Source organism: Ranitomeya variabilis, chromosome 5 (assembly GCF_051348905.1).
Source record: "Ranitomeya variabilis isolate aRanVar5 chromosome 5, aRanVar5.hap1, whole genome shotgun sequence".
Lineage (NCBI taxonomy): Eukaryota > Metazoa > Chordata > Amphibia > Anura > Dendrobatidae > Ranitomeya > Ranitomeya variabilis.
Window position 1 is genome coordinate 169,315,518 of NC_135236.1, and position 16,866 is coordinate 169,332,383.

The 16,866-nt window shown below is 39.6% G+C and overlaps 1 long non-coding RNA gene across 3 annotated transcripts in view; it reads right to left on the bottom strand.

Moving 5' to 3' along the window:
* LOC143773508 (uncharacterized) overlaps nucleotides 1–16,183 on the bottom strand; it is a 69,790-nt gene extending 53,607 nt beyond the window's left edge. Inside the window, exons 1-4 of one of the 3 annotated variants that reach the window (XR_013215210.1) lie at nucleotides 15,923–16,183; nucleotides 5,661–5,766; nucleotides 2,993–3,058; nucleotides 616–708 (exon numbers count right to left, since the gene is read on the bottom strand). This is a non-coding gene — a long non-coding RNA (uncharacterized LOC143773508). Of the gene's footprint in view, nucleotides 1–615; nucleotides 709–2,992; nucleotides 3,059–5,660; nucleotides 5,767–8,113; nucleotides 8,250–15,922 lie in introns of those variants that run through there. The other 2 variants (XR_013215209.1, XR_013215211.1) reach the window with 2 other exon arrangements.
* Nucleotides 16,184–16,866: the final 683 nt, after the last annotated feature.

Here is a 16,866-nt window from a genome sequence, read left to right on the forward strand (position 1 = left end):
CATGCTCGGCAAGCCGTGTGGGAAAAAGGGTTTGTTCCATTGTGGGTAGTGTGTGGCATAATGCACCGACTGTATAGCTGTGAATTTAATTTAGAACGGATGGCCTTCCCATTATAACACAAAGCTATTTCCCTCGGTGGCTCGGTAAAAAAAAATTGGCACATGCTCTACTTCAACCAAACGGCTCAGGACTATTTTTGCCTTTAAAATATGTACTAATTAGGATAAAATGTAACAGCAAGATTTTCAATATTACCCAAAAGTATTTTAGCAATTTTTAAATAAAATGATTACAAAAAACAAATGTATATATTTATGTTTGTAGGCGCAATGGTTGTGTACATGGGTAGATTAATATATTTATTTTTATTTATTTTATGTTACACATTAATTTCCACAGTGCTTTACAGACATCTTCATCGCTGACAATCAAAATAAAGCTTTAGCGAGTTATGTTGGCACCATTAAATTCCAAAATGAAGCACCCTGACGAAAAAAATATCAACACAAAGCTGAAGCTTTGGAAAGTCTAAGAATTCGACCATTATTTCCTTTTGTGCTATTACTAAATCGTAAAGACAATAAAGACAGGATTGAAAGCACAACGAGTCTTACCTATGTACTGGAAGCCATTTTGAATTTTAGGCCAGCTTCTTCATTGGCTGCGTGCAGTGAAATTTTAATTTTTTTTCTGTGTCCTTGTGGAGCCTGCAAAGGTTAAAGAGAAAATGTTGTTTATGATGCATTCAGGTTCCATTTTGATATAACATGAATTATTACAGCGGAAGGATAATACATCTGTCTTGGGATTTGCATAGCATTACATTTTTTATAGACTGAATGGGGCAAAAACAAATGTGAATTTAACGGTTATTCTAACAATTTCAACAGTTAAATGGGAAAATAAAAAGGGTTATGGGGAAACAAAGCCCAGAGATCCAAATTATATATGCTCAAAAATTATTTGAAAGAAATGACTTGAAAAAGAAAATCCCAGTGGATGTCTGTGGATCTTAATGTAAGAAACATGAGGGAATTAGATTTTTTCTATTCCATTCAAATGATGCTGGCAAGATGTGACCCCCCTCATGACTGATAAAAGTGGTTATTTCAGGTTAATCACACATCAACTGCAAAGCAAGACTGCTTAAATCTTTATATAAGCAGCAATATGCACTCTCATAGTCATCCATAAAGCCAGAAGTATATATCATTTCCGCCATACACATTTACTTTAGGCTTCATAAGTGGTCTACGTATCTAAAACATTATTCTCTGATATGATTGAAACACATATTGCATAGATGTATGTGAACATGGTTCTAATTCAACTTTGCATTACGGTGTTTCTGCAACTCCAAAATAAAGGACTCAATTCTAGATACTTTCTATCACGTGCAATAATAACGTTTGTGAAACTTCCTATTGCCTTGAAATGACAAGTCAAGTGCAATTTTATCAACTTGTCTGTATCAGTTTATTAACTTCGCTTGGCAAACTAGAAGCACAATTGTGAGGAAATGGGGAAATAGTTATAAAAATGGTTCAATTTCAAAATATTTGGAAATTCTGCTTACAACCATCTTTGTACAAATGTGTGATTTATGGTGCAAGTAGACTAGTTTGGTATCTTCACTCATGATGCTAAGGCTGGGTACATATATATCAGTTCAGTCAGATAGTTTTTTGAGTCTGGTGCATCGAACCTGGTGAGTCAGTGCACCCCATCCTGGACCTATCTGGTGCAACAACTGATAAGCTGGACAAGTGGGAATGATCCCATTGCAAGTAACGTGACCAGATCCTCTAACAGTTTCCATTTGGCGTTTCACTTAAATACTGAATTGAAACAATATAACGCCACATGAATTATGAATTAACCTTGCAAAAAAATTGAAATCCCTTTCACTGTGCTCAAAATCAGACATTTGTGACTGCAGAGGTAGCATGTACTCGCATGCCCTGATATTTAAGGGAGGACCCAAGGGCTTCTCGGCCACATTACAAGACACAATATCATCAATGGCACATGGCAGATGGAGGAAACATTAAAGATTTTGCTTTAGGGCCCCAAAGCTTTAAATTGTCATGACTCAGGACGGGGTGATTCTGGCTCGGTCCTGGTTAGGTCAGGGTTAAGATACTTCACCTCTCTTTGGTTCTGGGGCGGTTATTTAATGCTGGTAGTTCCTGGGTCCAGTGTTGGTGATACTTTCCTTTACTTGGCTAGGGATTGCTGACCCAGGTTACTCACAAGTAATTGTTGTGCCTCTGTGCGCGTGAGCTTTTCTGTGTATGACCCGGTTCGTCCCCTGACTTCTGCCTCTGTGTTCTGCTCTGTACTGCCCTGTCCTTCTTAGTTGTCTGACCCCTTGGCTTGTCTCGGTTCACTTGCTGTCTCATCCCTAGGTACCTCGCTCTTGTTGGCTTTGACCCTTGGCTCTCCATTTGACTACGTTTACGTTTTGTGCCTCATATTCCGTGCTCTCAGCTGCTTCCCTGTCCTCATGCGTGGTAGCTCCGCCCCCTGCGATCACGTGACTGTTTAAGTCCTGTGCACACTGCGTGCTTTAGCTCTCACACTCCCTGTACTCGGTTCCTCAGCAAGCGCCCCCTAGGCTCCTCAGGTGACACACAACGTGTGTCATTACATAAATGATGCCTCTACTTAAAAAAAGAACAATAAATGGATCCTAAAAAGGTAATTAGTACAACTCTTAGGCCTAATTCCTTGTTATATGGATGCTACCATTCCCAGAAACATGTCAGTGAACAGGATTGTGTAAATTAAAGAAAATGCAGAATCTCGTATGAGTAGAGGTAAGATCTAATTCACACATCTGTTTTTATGTATTACCCATTTCTACAACAAACAGCACACAGACATACTATAGTCCATGTTTTTTATATACATGCATCCAAAAACAAATAATCAGCCTTACTTTGAACCAAAATATTCTTACATATAATAGTTATATGATTTTTTACATACCTCCACTTCTTCAAAATGATGTAGAATCAGATTAATGTTACTGATGAAGGTCCAGATAATAATGACCTAAAAGAGCAAATATAAATCATTAGGCCATTAATTAATAAAATGTGCTGCATCAAATTGGTGAAACACCTGAAAAACACAAATTTTACACCACTTCCAACCCAAATTTTCTCTGTATGTTTGTAAAAATAAACATCCTTCATTTCAAGGATTTTTAAAAGCCTTTTTACAAACTTTTCTGGTGACATTTTTTATTTTGTTACATGTTTAAATATTTTTCAAGTTCTATGTGAAGCAAAAAAAAATCCAAACCACCAAAATGATAATAAGCTCCCAAAAATCACAAACCAAAATCCTATGTACATGGTTGATTTATTTTTTATTGTGGGCTTTACTGGGAACTTGGCAAAGCAAAAGGCCAACAAAAAACATGAAAAAGGCTTAAAAAAAGGCATGAAATTGTTTAGCCAAATGCAATAGCAGAAATGGCTATACGGATAAATCTGCTGCTCTGCTGGTCAAGAAGATATCTAATGGCGATGATGGTTTTGATCAAAGAGCAATTTTATAATCTACACATTTCAGAGTTTAACAAACTCCTTTATCAGGAAAAAAACACAAATTGTTTAGCCAAATACATAAATATAGATATCTTCTTGTTTTAACCTTGGTTAAAAAGCTAAATGATTGTGAGTCGGAAACAGATGTGTTATTTGAATAAACATCTATCAGTGTTGTAATAAAAATAAACTTAACATTAAATATAATACACAAAAAAAGAAGGAAAGATGGATAGATAGATAGATAGATAGATAGATAGATAGATAGATAGATAGATAGATAGATAGATAGATAAAGACAGACAGATAACACAGGTCAACAAAAAAAAAAATTTTTTCTGGTGTCCAAAATATTTTAATGAATTTGGGGTATTTTTGGGGTGCTGATTCTGAATATGCTATCAGTTTTGCCAGATTGGCTCAAGTTTTTGACATTTTTAGTATCTTATTTATAGCACTTGTTGGTAAATGCGACGCATCATCTCATTAATTTCTTTGGATTAGTACTTGAACTGAGCAGTTCTCAATATAGTTTTGTGTTAATTAGTGTTCTAAAAGTTTGTTCATAGCTTGATTTTTGCACTAACTTTATGTTGTTGTCTGTTTTCCAGTGAAAAGCATGAACTCATCAAGAAGAAGTTGTCTTAACGATCCAGACTCATTCTGTTACATTTGTGGTGAATACACACTGCCAAAACATAGAAGAAACATAACAGACTTCGTAAAAAAAGTGTATTTTGCCTATTTTGGGGTTATGCTTGGGGACCAAGACAAGTTTTGGGCACCACACATAGTGTGCAAAGCATGTATCGAATTATTACGAAAATGGAGCAAAGGACAAAGAAAAAGCTTCAAATTTGGTGTTCCAATGGTGTGGAGAGAGCCAAAAAATCATCATGATGACTGTTATTTCTGTGCAGTGCAAGTGCAAGGATTCAATAAGCATAAGAAACGAAAATGGGAGTAACATGGAATCTGCAAGAAGGCCTGTCCCTCATTGTGAAGATGTGCCTGTACCTGTGTTTACCATAAATAACAGTCATCATGATGATTTTTTGGCTCTCTCCACACCATTGGAACACCAAATTTGAAGCTTTTTCTTTGTCCTTTGCTCCATTTTCGTAATAATTCGATACATGCTTTGCACACTATGTGTGGTGCCCAAAACTTGTCTTGGTCCCCAAGCATAACCCCAAAATAGGCAAAATACACTTTTTTTACGAAGTCTGTTATGTTTCTTCTATGTTTTGGCAGTGTGTATTCACCACAAATGTAACAGAATGAGTCTGGATCGTTAAGACAACTTCTTCTTGATGAGTTCATGCTTTTCACTGGAAAACAGACAACAACATAAAGTTAGTGCAAAAATCAAGCTATGAACAAACTTTTAGAACACTAATTAACACAAAACTATATTGAGAACTGCTCAGTTCAAGTACTAATCCAAAGAAATTAATGAGATGATGCGTCGCATTTACCAACAAGTGCTATAAATAAGATACCAAAAATCTCAAAAACTTGAGCCAATCTGGCAAAACTGATGACATATTCAGAATCAGCACCCCAAAAATACCCTAAATTCGATGAAATATCTTTGGCACCAAAAATGCTGTTGACCAGTGTAATCAATAGATGGATAATCGATAGATAATAGATAGATGCAGATAGATAGATAATCGATAGATGGATAATCGATAGATAGACAAAAGATAGACAGACAGATAGATAGATATTAGATAGATAGATAGATAGATAGATAGATAGATAGATAGATAGATAGATAGATAGATAATCGATAGATGGATAATCGATAGATAGATAGATAGATAGATAGATAGATAGATAGATAGATAGATAGACAGATAGATATTAGATAGATAGATAGATAGATAGATAGATAGATAGATAGATAGATAGAGTAGAGAGGTTCTTTATCCATACAAGGGACATTTTAATTCAGGCCCTAATTAACACTCCTGACTTCACTCTTCATTAGTGGATTGTCATGGACTGAGTGACTTTGTCAGATCAGTAAAGAAGGTGTCAGCAGCATCCCTCACAGTCTCTTAACACAGGAGAAGGTGAGATGGGATTTTAAATACCTGTCTGCAGTTTTGTCATCCACAGATCTGGTAAAATGTATTTCCATCCTTCTTTTCCACTTATATCCAGGCTGCTAAATCTTTGTGAACTGTGTGCATTAACGATCTGTGAAAGTTTGAGATGGTGTAAACCAATGTTAATAAAAGTGCAGCTAAATAAACCCACATAGCAAACTTAGTAGTAATATATTGGCATTCCCAAATCTATACGGTCCAGTGAGATTTGTTTTCAGTGCTGGTGCATATATGTACTTAATTAGCTAAGACCCCTAAATCCTTGAATGTTTACCTTGTGCCTTTTCTTAGGAGCAGAGTGGTGGATATGGCGTGGGAAAGACCTATTTGGGATTTTCACAAATCACTTCTCTCCTTCTACCAAAACCAATTAGCCTGGGCCAAGGTCCCAGCATTTAAGAAATTGCCTTCTTTTCAAGTCCACAGTTTCAATTGCTAAGAGCAGCTTGGGCATGAATGAGTCTATCCCACTTAAAGCTCTCCTTTAGAAGAACGGAGGTTATGGTGCACAGGACATCTCTATTGAGCTCCACATGCCCTGAATGATGTAGTCCACTGACCCAAGAGAGGAAGTCCTGTATCTGCTAATACCAGACCAGTGCAAATCTGTCGCAAACAAAGTCCCCAACATCACATAATCAGGCGTGGAGCTGCCATAGGTTTCTCCCGAGCTGAACACAAGCACTACAAATACATATGGCAGATACTAAACCCAGAAATGTAACGATGGTGTATGCAGAGGCTGCAATCGCATCCTGGTCCTGAGATTTAGGTGGCCACAAAAGGTCCTCTTGGCCCACATGAAATGACCAATGATATCAAAGGCTTATTCTAGTTGGGGTCCCCGTTGGAGATTTTGCATTAGGGCCCGCCAGCTTTAAATTACACCACTGACTAAACCTATTAGGGAATGGATTCTGGTCTAATATAATCATGGTGTGCTCCGGCCCTGTGCTCCCTGCTAGTAAGGATTTAACTTAGGCCTTGTTCACAGTTGAGCACCAGAACATAATCAGAAAAATCTTGTTGCACCTTTAATTCACTCACTGGATAGAGGTCCCAGCAAATCTCAGGATTACTACACTAAAGTTGGATTAGTAACGCTTTTCAATGTGGTTTAATTCTGGTCACTCATACTCTAAAGCCCCCTCCCCTCAACCTGTACCTGGGAGATTGCACAGAGCCCATGTGCCCCCAGGTCTTGACATCCCTCAATGAACAAGTAAATCAAAGCTGTGTCTATAAAGCAACTTCATTATAAAGTCATTCATAGTACAAATATGGAAGAAATGCTGAGACTTGTGATTCCACAACTACCTGTGGCCCACCCAGTGCCCAAAAATTCTTATTTATACTCTTGTATAGAGAAACAGCAACAAATGCAAAGTCATGTAAGGACTTCTAAGATAGATAGATAGATATGGGATAGATAGATAGATAGATAGATAGATAGATAGATAGATAGATAGATAGATAGATAGATAGATAGATAGATAGATAGATAGATATGATGGGACAAAGGATTAGATAAATAGATAAATGATTAATCTTTGAATAACACTAGAACATATAGATCCAGAATTATGCAATAATATCTGCATGGACTATTTTCACAAATAAAAATAATATTTTAACAGCCAAATACACTTTTATAGCAATCATCTGCTCATATGTTTGATAGAAATAGTTAAACATCTTCTTATCTTCTCCATAAGTAAATTAAAGAATAAAGGGAAAATTTGTAAGAAACACTGTATATATATATATATATATATATATATATATATATATATATATATATATATATATATATATACACACACACATATATATATATATACATACATGCATTATATATTGTTTGTATATATATATATATATAGGAAAGCCATCCCAGTGTTATAAATGTATTCTGCGCCCAGTATATTTCCTCTGATGATCACATAAAGCGCATTTTGACTACAAATGACAGCTAAATGTGGGTGCAGTATTTTGTGTTGCCATGGAAACTGCATGTTGATTTCACCATTTTCTTAAATATTTCCGTGATCATGTCTTAAGCTGTTTCTCAATGATAGGTCTAATAAAGGAAGACAAATGTATGCAGTGGTAAATTTCTGTAAATGTATAGAGATGTAAGGTCCAGCTGGAGAAGACTACCCTGGAAGGTGAATGTGGGCAGCCCTCCACCTCCTCTGCTCCTCTTTGCTTCACTTCACTCTTAAACCCACCCCTCTTCCTAAACAGCACAAAGAAAGCTGCCACTACCCATGGAAATGATACAATTATCAAGAACTTGACCTGTAGAAGAAGTTAGGGCTGTGAGAGGCCTTACTATAGGGGCACCTATCTTACTGGCTGAGTACAGACATTCACTCCACATGGTTCATGAACACATAACACAGGGCAGTCATCCTAATGACCCATCTGGACCTTACCTTGGTGGAGAAGCACATGGATTCCAGCAGCACCTTCACCAAACAGATCCTACATCATCATGTTGGTCTATGACGTCATGGAAGTTATTCCTACTTTCGGTTATCTAGCTTTATGACGGCTGATTTAAACTCATACAGCTAGATAACCAAAGATAGAAACAAACTCCCCACCCTGCTTACATGGTGGATGTCAGGATCTTTCCCAATAAAACATCTAGCAGGAACAAAAAAGGAAAAAGAGAAGAGTTGTAAGAAACAGGTTGGCCATGGAGATCCATAACTGCCTCCTCTTGGTCTATACCCTGCTCCTAGGAACCTTGGTGGCTCTTCACTAGTGGGGAGGCAGGCCATACCCTGAGGTTCTAGGAGGCTGAGCCCCCAACTATGATGTCTGCCTGCTGATAATAGGCTGGGTAGGGCAGTGACATCACCCTAGGTGGGACCAATTGGAAGGCAGATATTTGAATCACACCAGCTTCCCGCTCTTTTGATATTAAATGGGCCTTTATGTTAGAGACTGTGAACTCCTTAAGGACAATCTACTGGAGGACACCCCACAAAATAGGAGGCTAACATGGAAAACAGCAGCACTACAAACAAATATACAAGAAAATCATATATAAAGCAGAAAGAAAAAAAACTAATGAAAAATATATATGTATATGTGTCTGCACATATATAGAAATAATATATACACACAGACACACACATATATATATTCCACTTCCAGTATTTGTGCATAAAAAAATAAAATTGATGCTACTACACGTTTCTGCATTACAAGACAACTAGCTTTGCTTCAGTATTATCCAGGTTTGTGTGTTTTCACAAATATGCAAACATCCAGTAAAACACCCTATTTCTATCTATTAGACTTGGCTACATTTTTCCCTTCATCAAATATTTAAAAAAAAACTGCATTGCAATTCCTCTAGAGAACAACAAGGTGTGATGATGATGATGATGATGATGATGGTAATTATTTGAATAAAAAATCCTAAAACCACACAATACATTGGCGAGCTTGCAGAAGGATGAGGGCCTCCAAATGGTCTCCTTTGATTATCATAAGTTTAAAGGGTTAATTGACTTTCTATTGTGAGAAAATCTAACAAATATTACCATTTACAAGGTATCTGGACTTTGACAGACGTATAATAGATGGAAAAAATACATAAATAAATATATATATACACGCTTACATTTCAGCAGTGTATGTTACATGCTCAAATGTATTTTTAAAAGTACAATTTCTATCTATCTCTGTGTTGTTACCCATCCAAAAAGGCATTGGAAAATCCATTTTAGATAGGGAGGAGTGAGGTGAAAAATGAGGCAAATATCCTGCATATATTACCATTTGGTGACAGGCACTGCTTTCCTTTACGCTCTATAGCCAGACTTGTAGAATAAATGCTTCATTTCCTGCTTTTATAAAATATATATTTTTTTCATATAAAATCTCATATTATTTTTATCTACAGTATTAAATTACAGTGCAAATGAAGATTGTGTTTTTTTACCAATTTTTTTATAGCAAAATGTATTCTCCCCCCATCATCTTCAAAGGTGTGAACAGATTTTTTTTCTTTTGATTCCATACAATGCTTAAAAAAATATAGATATATTAAATATTTTAAGGAGTGAAAAAAATTCAGACGATTATGACTTGTCTAATAAAATACAAAATAACACTGGCATTTAGGTCAACTTTGATAAATTTTAGTAAAATGCTACAATTCCATTTATTTTTACAATTTTTGCATTATTATTATTTTGCTTTTTCCGCTTTTTAATTTTTAATTCTTGCTTCTATGGCTTTCAATATGGGTAGAAATAGGGAGTGTAGAGTTCAATTGTCAAATATGCCTTATGGCAAATAGTTTAAGCACAGAACTCATCGTGTAGGTTTATTTTCACTAAAATAATAATAAAAAATTGCCAGTGACTAATTTACCAGGTGCCTGTGTTCCCACTGTTTCTCCAGGTTGCTGGAGGTGGCTGCTACTATGGGGCGTTGCTGACCAAGGTGCTGAAAATTCACCTTCCCTCTATTGATAAGGAGGATATATGTTACTCTGCAAATTAAAAGCAGAATTTAAATGAATTCTTCCCCTACAAAATAAAATAATTCTGGTGTCGGGAAGCTACATATCATTATATAATAAAAGACACTATAAACAGTGTAATCTTTTAACTACTCCTTTTCCATTCAAGCATTAAATAATGATAATAATAATAATAATAATAATAATAATAAGATGATAGATAGATAGATAGATAGATAGATAGATAGATAGATAGATAGATAGATAGATAGATAGATAGCTTTATGGATATGACCTGACAACATTATTGTGTTACCTCCAATAATCCTGAAATCACCTACATTATATATGCATCTTTATACTAATAACCTACAACAATTATACCAGTGATTTAAGGTTTGAAGAGCAGTAGGAAGCTAAAGGCCACCTCTCTGTCTCTCTGGTTTGTGCATAGAATTTGCTGGTCTCCAGTAAAGATGGCTAAATAAACGCAATGCCACTTATCAGAACTGCCATCACTAACTGTGTCAGAGCTCCCAGGGTTATAGCAAACCACCACCTAAAATGCCAATAAAATGCCAATGTGGGATGGGGTTTTTACTAAGGTGTGACGTCACTTGCCTTTAATTGGGTCTAGCTATTTTTAGGCAACCTGTAATAACCCCATTTTTTTTTAAACGTCAATTGCCGGTTGCACTAATTACTACTTAAAATAACCTTCCTCCAAAACTCTGCATCAGGTAGCACACACTGTAATGGCCCATTTATAAAGAGGTATGTGGACAGAGAGCACGGAGTCCAATTAAGTCATTCTAGAAATACATGTACGTAGATAGTAAAGGTATAATGCAGAAGGCCGGCAGCAAAATGCAGCACCTTAACCTCACTCTCTCAATATTTATACATATATATATATATATATATATATATATATATATATATATATATATATATATATATATATAAAGAGAATTAGAGCAGCACAAAGTATGAAAAAGAAAAATCGGGTGCAGAGCCCCCCAGGCCCAAACCAAACCTCAATTGTAGAAATCTTGTATAAATATCAATTTTTTGGAGATATATATATATATATATATATACACACACCTTATCCTCGGTCTCTAAATACATATATATATGTATAAGGTGTGTGTATGTACTGTATATATATATAAGCAGAATATTGCAATGGTGAATTGAGGCCTCGACATATCTGACATTTCATTACACGCAGATGTTGCTCAGATTCCTAATCTGCAGAGATCCAACTTTCAGCGACCAGAGGACAGTGCAGGGGCTGACTACACTTCCCATTATCTACTTATCATTTCTATAGCTCCAGCTTCATACACACACTCTATCTGTGGGGGTCACAATTTTTTACATCTGACTTTTATATCCCCAAACATGTATCTTCCTAAAACTCACCTACACGCTGAGCTGAGATACAAAATGAAGCTGTCCGCATAGTTATTATTATTATTACAATGAGCTCTATTATAGCAGAAGCAATGCGATCGAATCCTGCAGAGCTGCACTCGGCGATACCTGCACATGGACAGGACCTGTCTGGCTGATGTAAGAAATATCTATTGCCAGAAAATGGCCAGTCTGTGCTGCTGCCGGTGAGAGGCCTTTACCCCACAGTCATTTCCCATCATCTTCTGTGCGCAGACACTTGGCATGGCCTTGCTTAGCCTCTTAGGATGACCTGGTGAAAGGGTTAAAGTGCAGCTTCGGCATTCCACCATGAATGAAATCCACAGCTATGCAATGATCTCCCGCCATAATCCTCAGGTGAGCGGCAGGCGTGCCTCTTCCTGGGCAAGTTGCCCCCCACTAGCCCTGTGGCCTATAACTAACACCAATGCCATTGTTTCTATGTGCTCCTGAGCGTGTGTCTGGAAGGACAATGCTCCTCCGAGGTGTCACCGCTGGATCCCACCTCACTTACAGGCAGCGTGCTCCTCCAGCTCAGCCAGGGGCGGCAGGAACAGGCAGCGGGGGGCTCTCCTGCCAGCCGGGGCAGACGCGGCTCCTGCCTCCTCATCACCTTCCCTGCAATTCCCAAGGCATGGCACCTGGCCGGGCTCCTGGCATCCTCCGGGCTCGGGGTCCCTTCCAGCAGCTGTCTGTGCTGGCAGGCTGAGTCCGCAGTGATGTCACCGCAGCAGCATCTTACACACTCCAACCACTGCACAGCGGAGGAGGAGGAAGAGGCAGGAGGAGGACAGGGCAGGGGAGGAGGGGAGGAGAGGAGAGGAGGGAGAGAAGGAGAGAGGAGAGAGAGAGAGGGGGTGGGGGGGCTGCACCATCAGCGAGCAACAATCTGGAGATATATATGTGTGTGTGTGTGTGTGTGTGTGTGTGTGTGTGTGTGTGTGTGTGTGTGTGTGTGTGTGTGTGTGTGTGTGTGTGTGTGTGTGTGTGTGTGTGTGTGTATGTATATATATATATATATATATATATATATATAAGCAGTGACCCATCCTCCCCCTGCGCCCAGGTGTGCTATCTACAAAGCTGCTCTGCAGACATTGCTCCTAACAACTCACCTATAATTACAAGTTCTCAAAAAGCCCTAATTACTGGCATCATGTGACCAACTTCCTCCTTAAATTACCGTGGAGTTTCTATTGTGTAATGATCGTCAGGTTGTGGACTATTTTCTAGCACACAACTCTACACCTTGGGTATATATATGTATGTATGTATGTATGTATGTATGTATGCATGTATGTATCTATATATATATATATATATATATATATATATATATATATATATATATATATATATATACACATCTCACTAATACATCCTAACACGTAGACGAAGACATCACTACTGGAGCATTAATGCCAGCAATGAGGCACACTGGCTGTGTGGTGGATACAAAGCCCCCAGACTGCAGTGAGAGGGGTCTTCCTGAAGTTATCCTCTTGCCAATCCTGCCTTTCTGTCTTACACTCCATTGTAAGGTGCGTTTTGTAGACAACAGGACCCCATTGTGTCACTAGTAGTCCTTCCTTGTAGCCCCAGAAATGCCTTGATCTCTTTCACTTTACAAGGCGCTGTCCAAATGCTGAAAATTAACTCAGATTAACAAAGCACAAAGCCCTAATGCTATCCTGTTAGCTGGGCAGCGGCCCTACACACAGCCCCTCTGAAGTCTCCCATTATATGAGGGTCTATAGAGAGAAGGGCCGTCCTGCGGGGGATCAGGCTGCAGAATTCACAGCAATTTACACGTTTCTTTGATGAATTAGAACAAGAAAGAAAAGCAGAAATCCTTCTATTGCAGGCGGGCTGTGCCGGGCAGGCTGGGCAGGGGCTGCCAGGACCCCGCAAGAGCAGCAGGGGAGGTCCCGTCTGCTGAACTTACCAGCGGGATGTGCGATCCATCAAACTGCAGACGATGGACAGTGGGCCAAGTTCAGGAGCAATCCCATTAACCCATGCAAAGCCGCAACCCCACCCAGGCCAGAGGAGCAAATGATTATTAGTAAGGGGGAGGGGGGACAGGATTCAGCACCCAGACAATGCTCACCAATCCTTACTCCAGCAATTACTGTGTTGCCCTGTGATGTACCTGCATAGTCCTCAAACATTAATAGGCCTAGAAGACAATGCAGTCATCTGCTGAGCTGTAACCTGCTGGGAAACTGCATCTGCACAACGACCAATAGAGGGATTTTAGGTATATCCCTGTGTATGTGTGTATATATATATATAACATGGGTGTTTATGTATACCTTGGAGAAGGTTCACATCGTCATGAGCCGAAACGTTGCTGAGATGGGCTAATAAAAGTAGCTCCTGCTTTTTTCACTGAGGATGGTGTGCTGCCTCCATTTTTTTGAGGTATATATATATATAATATTTATTATATATATTATATATTTAATTTCTATTTATATAGCATTATAAAGAAAAGATGCAATGAACAAATTGCGCTCTGCTAGATTGTATACTAGCTCCCTGTAGAGCTATGGAGGGAGAGGAGGAAGCCCAGCAGCCCTCCCCTGCACACAACAACCCCCCTCTGAGTGCCCCCAATGTGCCCTGATTGCACAGTGATACTAGAGGAGCCCTACTATTTCGCCTGCTTGTTATTCGCGCACAGGTAAGAATCATCCAGCAGTGTCAGCCTCTGCTCAGAATACAGACTACACATTACCTATGGAAGGGTTGTAGTAATGTGTGTGACACCCAGATCTTACTCATTATATTTAGTAGCAAATTCTCCTATTGTACGTTTTTAAATTTGAATGTAATATACTTGTCTTTTTTTATAATTAATAATAATAATGATAATAATATAAAAGAGATTTGCTCGTCCTGTGCAGCCCCCAGTTGAAAGTCGATTTGTGGTAATAATGACTGAATGGAGAATTTCCCGAACTCTGCGGCCAGACTGACGAGCTTTCCTCCCAGTTTCCTATTGAATTATATCTGCTCCATTGGCATTGAACTAAAGACGCCAAGCAGACTTTTACCCCAAGTATTTTCTCACCAGCCTACAGAAAAGTAGCGCTGTCTCTCCGTGCCTCCCTATTGGGCTGCAGCACCCGGGCAGGAGACGTGTCCTGCACTTCAACTAGTTCCAACCTCTTTGTTCAGGTCACACTGGGGCCCTATTGTGCCCCCACAGAGAGGGCTGATTGCAGCCCGGGCTGGGGTGGTCGGACACAGCGAGCAGGCTGCAATGGCGGCACTTCTTATATAGTTCAAAGGGAAATAGCATACACACAATCCCAGGGTGCGTGCAGGAGCTGGGGCGCCCAGCTCACCCGCCTCACCGCCTCACCCGCCTCAGGCCCGGGCCCCAGTCATCATTCATCTGAAAGGGGACTGGGACTGTCAGCAGGAGCTGCACACCCGAACCTGTGCCAACTAGCCAGCCACACATGCCAGTGTGGACAATTAGAAGTGTGTGTGTGTATATATATTGTGTGTGTGTGTATATAGTGTGTGTGTATGTGTGTGTATGTGTGTATATATTATATGTGTGTGCATATACTGTGTGTGTATATATTATATGTGTGTGTATGTGTGTATATATATATTGTGTGTGTATATATTATATGTGTGTGTATGTGTGTATATATTGTGTGTATATAGTGTGTGTGTATGTGTGTATATATACTGTGTATGTGTGTGTATGTATATATTACGTGTGTGTGTATATATATTATATGTGTGTATGTGTGTATATATTGTGTGTGTATATATTATATGTGTGTATGTGTGTATATATTGTGTGTACATATATGTGTGTGTGTATATAGTGTGTATGTGTGTGTGTGCATGAGTGTAGGTATATATATCTTTACGTGTATTTGTAGATATGTGTGTATTTGTGTGTGTATATACACATATGTATGTGTGTATACATGTGCATATAAGTGTGTGTATATATATTAGATTTGTGTGTATATATATTATATATATGTGTGTGTGTGTATATACATGCGCATATGAGTATATATATTTACACGTATATATAGATGTGTGTGCTTGTGTGTGTGTATATGTGTATTTGTGTGTTTATATGTGTATACATCTGTGTATATATATATACACACATATATTTGAAATCTCTGTATGTCACACATGTTTACGCACTCATACATATATATATATATATATATATATATATATATATACACACACATAATCATACATATATACATGTGTGTCATAGAAATATAAATTAGAAAAATAAAATAATCCATAGTGTAGAGTGATGACTACATACCTAGAAACCTAGACAAACACGACTGTGACTCGTCCATGTAGGAATGAGATGCAGCAGAGCTGGAGATGCTTCCTGTGCTTCCTATGGCTCCTCACTTCCCCAGCACCCTGCGCTCTGCTCCCTCACGGTGCTGAGCTCTGCTACATTTACCTAGTTCCGTCCAGGGGCCATGGGAAGTGCAGCCGCCTTCTTACCTCAGGAATGTCCGGGCAGCGGCCCATTCTCCCGCCAGCGCCCGGAGGGTGGGTTTGGCCCAGTGCTGTGGTGCTGCCGGGGTCTCCCCACCCCTCTCCCCCCACATCTTCCCCCTATTCCTGTGCTGGGCTTGTGGAGCTATGGGGCCGTCTCCTGACCAGGGAAGACTGAGGGGGGAACGGAGTCCGCAAGCAGATGTCACTTCAGGAGGAGAAGCCTATGAGCTGTGGCCTGTGGGTGCCGGCTGCCCACGTCGGCCCATACGTCACCTATAAAGTCCCTGCACCCTGCCTGCTGCTCCTGCTCCGAGCATGTACCGGGGATCCAGGCAAGGAAGCCAGAGGAGCAGGTGCATGGCGACCACCCTGGGCTGGAGACCGGCCGCTCCACTACGGGTATTTGAGGGGGAGCAACCTTCAGAAGCCGCTCAGATATTATTATTATCATTCATATATAGAGATTATGGCGACATTGTGAGCGGACCAAAGATATCAAGTTCCTAGGCACCAGCGGTCCATGGCACCTACAGGGGAGCAGGCGGCATTGGGCACCAGCGGTCCATGGCACCTACAGGGGAGCAGGCGGCATTGGGCACCAGCGGTCCATGGCACCTACAGGGGAGCAGGCGGCATTGGGCACCAGGAGTCCATGGCACCTACAGGGGAGCAGGCGGCATTGGGCACCAGGAGTCCATGGCACCTACAGGGGAGCAGGCGGCATTGGGCACCAGGAGTCCATGGCACCTACAG